Raw genomic sequence first — 4,566 nt, forward strand, 5'->3', positions numbered from 1 at the left:
TAAACTGTATAAGCCAGTTTGGTGTCGTGGTTAAGAGCACAGACTCTAATCTGGGAGAACTGGGCTTGATTCTCTACTCCTCCACATGCAGCTGCTGGATGACCTTGGGCGAGTCATAGTTCTCTCAGAGCTGCTCCCTCAAGAGTAGTTCTCAGTCAGGGCTCTCTCAGCCCCACCTACCTCTCAGGGTGTCTGTTGTGCAGAAAGGAAGGGAAGGAGATTGTAAACTGCTCTGAGACTCCCAGTGAAGAGCGGGGTATAAATCTAATCACTTCTTCTTCTAAAAATGCCCTCCCAAGCAAGTGTTTTGCATAGTCTGCAGAGTTACAGAGGTGTGAGAGCCTTCTTCCTGAAACCTGAAACTGTAAATTCAGCCTTTTTTTTCCTCTGAAAATTACTAACTCAAGGCTTCTAACAGTGCCACCCAGCACCCTTCCAGACTTTTTAAAATCAGGACTCTTCGGCCCTTTTAACTACCAATTGTGTTCTAACCAAGTACATAGAGAATTCACCCTTGGGAGATTTATGACAGGACTCACACTCTTTACCTCAACTCCTTCCTTTTTTCTTTTTTTAAAAACAAAATTACACCTGCAAGACGTGTGACAAGAGTTCACACCGACCTGTCGTGCTGATTGGAGGGGCATGACAAAAGATCGGTAGGGCGCTGCCCCCTTTTGCCCCACTGTGGCTATCGGCCTGTGCTTTATTTATATTTTTTGCTTTGTTTCTGCCTCCCTCCCACCTGTCCCATAGTAGGTTGGTTTGCTTGGACAAAATTCCCAACCTTGCATCAACCACAAATATGTCCATACCCAAAGCATGTCAGTTCCTGATCTCCCCTTAATCAAAATCATGTATCTAGAGAGCCAGTTTGGTGTCGTGGTTAAGTGGGAGAACCGGGTTTGATTCCCCACTCCTCCACTTGGACTTGGCTGGATGGCCTTGGGCAAGCCGTAGTTCTGATAAGAGCTGTCCTTGAAAAAGAGCAGTTTCTGTCAGAGCTCTCTCAGCACCACCTTCCTCACAGGGTGTCTGTGGTGGGGAGGGGAAAGGAAAGGAGTTCGTAAGCCGCTCTGAGACTCCCTTGAGTAGTGAAGGGCGGGGTAGAAATCCAATCTCTTCTCTTCTTCTAGTTGTGATTCAGCTCAGGGGAAAAGGTTATCTCTTTTTTTAAGCTGAGATGACTAAGGATATAGTAGAGTTCTATAGAAAGATTGACAGTTTGGAGAAAGTGGAAAGGGGTGTGTGTGTGTATTTCCCTTCCTCCCACAACTCTCAGATGGGAGGGGCCATTCAAAGAAAGCCTTAGGTCAAGGGCTAACTAAAGAATGCATTCCTCAATGAACTGCTTAATTTCTGAAATTCACAAGATGGAATGCTGGCTGTTGGTTTGGTGGCGGGAAGTGCCGTCAAGCCGCAGTGCCCATAGGGTGTTCAGGGCAAGAGACGAACAGAGACGGGTTGCTGTTGCCTGCCTCTAAATATCAACCTTGGACTTCCTCGGTGGTCTTTCACTAGGGACGCCAGCCTCCAATTCGGGATCCCCCCGAATTACAACTCCTCTCCAGAGTTCCAAGATTGGTTCCCCTGGAGAAAATGGATGTTTTGGAGGGTGGACTCTACGAATTTATATCCCACAGAGGTCGCTGTCCTCCCCAGACTCCACCCCCAAATATCCAGGAGTTCCCCAACCTGGACCCGGCAACCCAAATACTTCACCCCCTGCTAGGGGAGACTGGCAGCCAAGCTCCCTCTCAGCTGTGGAGTCTCGTGAGCAAAAATGCTACTTTGTGAGCTACCAGCATTAAAGCGGTGAGTGAGCGATTGGGCTACTGCCTCAATTAGTTTGCTCTGGAGCCATCCTCCCTGAGCTGAGATGAAAATGTGTGAGCTGGAGGTTAAAAAACGGTGAGCAGGCTCACACTAAATCAGCTTAGAGGGAACACTGCTTATGTTGTGCGAGCATTTTGGATCCCGTCTGATTATTTTTGACAGAGCCATTCGCCCCTTGAATATGACACCACAGGTGTCCAATGATTAGAAGAAGAGTTGATTTTTTTATACCCCACCCTTCCAGTGTTCCCTCTAAGCTGAGCTAGTGTGAGCTAGCTCACAGTTTTTTAGCCTGCAGCTCACACATTTTTGCCTTAGCTCAGGAAGGGTGGCTCCAGAGCAAACTAATGTATGCAGCAGTCAAATTGCTCACTCAAAACTTTAAGGCCAGTAGCTCACAAAGTAGAATTTTTGCTCACAAGACTCCACAGTTTAGAGGGAACATTGCTTTTCACTACCAGAAGGAGTCTCAAAGTGGCTTACAATTGCCTTCCCTTCCTCTCCTCACAACAGACACCCTGAGAGGCAGGTGGGGCTGAGAGAGCTCTGAGAGAACTGTGACTGACCCAAGGTCACCCAGCAGGCGTCACATGAAGGAGCGGGGAATCAAACCTGGTTCTCCAGACAAGAGTCTGCCGCTCTTAAGCACTGTACCACGCTGGTTAGAGAGAGATGCACAGACATACACAGGCACACTGGAAATAATTTTATTCATTGTTCTCTGCAAACTTTTCCTCTTCTTTCTCAATACAAGGGCTAGCTGGTCAGTCCCCGCTGGTTGCTTAGGAGAATAACAGAAGCCTCCGTTAGTGGAATTATACCATCTGCTTTGTACAGGAATGGTAAGCAGAAGTCTCGGGTTGCAAGTTCTTTGCAAACAAAATTGGGTGGGGCTTATGTGAAGGCAGACCAAACAGGATGGAAGGGGAAGGCAGGGTAAACCAGTCCTGCTTTGACTGCTTTGACACAGGGAGCTAGACAGCATCAAAAACTTCCAAACTGCTCTCTAAGATCCCTTTCTCAAAACCTTCTGCCAAGAACCGACACTGGAACTTGCCGCACACAGAACGGGCCCTCTGCCGTGAGTCGCATGATTTCCACAGGAGGAGGAGGAGAAGAAGAGATTGGATTTATACCCCGCCCTTCACTACCCAAGGGAGTCTCAGAGTGGCTTACAAACTCCTTTCCCTTCCCCTCCCCACAACCAGACACCCTGTGAGGTGGGTGGGGCTGTGAGAGCTCTGACAGAAACTGCTCTTTCAAGGACAGCTCTGACAGAACTATGGCTTGCCCAAGGTCATCCAGCCCGTGCAAGTGGAGGAGTGGGGACTCAAACCCGGTTCTCCCAGATTAGAGTCCCTGCACTTAACCACGACACCAAACTGGCTCTGACAAGAGGGGATTACTTTGACAAGAGGACTACTTTCTGTCCCCCGGGAGGTTCTCCAATCCATGCCACCTTCTTACAGAGTTCATATTTGGAAGAACGTTACGTCGGGCTGCTTGCACACAGGGGTTCCCCTGGGGTTGCCAACCTCCAGGTGGGCCCCAGAGATCCCCTGGAATCACCACCGACCTCCAGACTACAGAGATCAGCCCCCCTGGAGAAAAGGGCTACTTTGGAGGACCAAGGACATTATACCCTCCTGAGGTCCTTCTGCACTCTCTCTCCAGGCTCCACCACCAAATTTCCAGGACTCTCCCATTGTGGCGTTGGCAACCCGAGTTTCCCCCTACATGGGAGACCAGAAGTCCTGATTCAAATCGGAAGCTGATGTCACTACCCACTGGCCCCACCCCCCATGAGATTTCCCCTTTAAACTGGATAAAAGAAAGACTTCCGTCGGTCTGCTGCAAGGGAAGAGTTGCACAGTGGCCATGGGTGGGAGCGTCCATGCAGAGACTCCCGAGGGCTAAACTCCACCTTCATAAGGGCGGGGCTAAACTCGTGACTCATGGGACTTCCAGAACTTTCCCGTCACACCAGATTAAAGGCCACCCTCCTTTGATCATCGCAGTCAAAGGAAGAAGCAGAGGGGCGCGGCTGCTGGGAAGCGGGACCCTGAGGATATCCCACCAGGGATCACGAGGAGGAGGGGGTGAAGCTAAGCTCCGCCTTTTGGCAGGACAAATCTCTGCAATTCCTCCCCTTTTATAGGGTCCCCCCCCTCTTCTCTGCAGAGCCATGCTATAGCTTAACAGGGTGGGTCAGAGGGGAAAGGAACATAAGAGAAGCCACGGTGGATGGAGCAGAAGGCCCATCAGCGGCTCTTAGCCACAAGGTATAGAGTCGAATCTGACTGGCTTTCGAGGAAGGGAAACCTTTCCCTTGATAGATGGAACACTCAGTCTGGGGCAGGGATGCTCTGTCTTCTTGGTGCTTGGGGGGGGGGGCAACAGTGGGAGGGCTTCTGGAGTTCTGGCCCCACTGGTGGACCTCCTGATGGCCCCTGGTAGTTTTGGCCACTGTGTGACACAGAGTGTTGGACTGGAGGGGCCATTGGCCTGATCCAACACGGCTTATGTTTTTATGGGCCCCGACTGGTGGGACTCTCGGCTGGAGAATACCCGTGCCCTGCGGGATTTACTGCCTTTCCGTAGGCGTGCAAGACAGAGATGTCCCGCCAGGCATTTGGTTGAGGACAGTGAAGGGACAGTATAAAATCTGGCACACCAACACACACACCACCCTCCGCAACCCCCCCCCCCCCCCCCCCCAACCCCCCCCCC

General features: G+C 50.8%; 1 protein-coding gene across 2 annotated transcripts in view; it reads left to right on the plus strand.

Moving 5' to 3' along the window:
- LOC107125806 (protein S100-A6-like) overlaps positions 1-4,566 on the plus strand; it is a 20,754-nt gene that overhangs the window by 3,620 nt on the left and 12,568 nt on the right. Inside the window, exon 1 of one of the 2 annotated variants that reach the window (XM_015429269.1) lies at positions 2,628-2,678. The exons of the other annotated variant lie outside the window; for it this stretch is intronic. The gene's annotated coding sequence lies outside the window, so the exon portion shown is untranslated. Of the gene's footprint in view, positions 1-2,627; positions 2,679-4,566 lie in introns of those variants that run through there. 2 annotated transcript variants of the gene reach the window in all.

The sequence above is a fragment of the Gekko japonicus genome, unplaced genomic scaffold (assembly GCF_001447785.1).
Source record: "Gekko japonicus isolate JY-2015 unplaced genomic scaffold, Gekko_japonicus_V1.1 scaffold4023, whole genome shotgun sequence".
NCBI classification, from domain to species: domain Eukaryota; kingdom Metazoa; phylum Chordata; class Lepidosauria; order Squamata; family Gekkonidae; genus Gekko; species Gekko japonicus.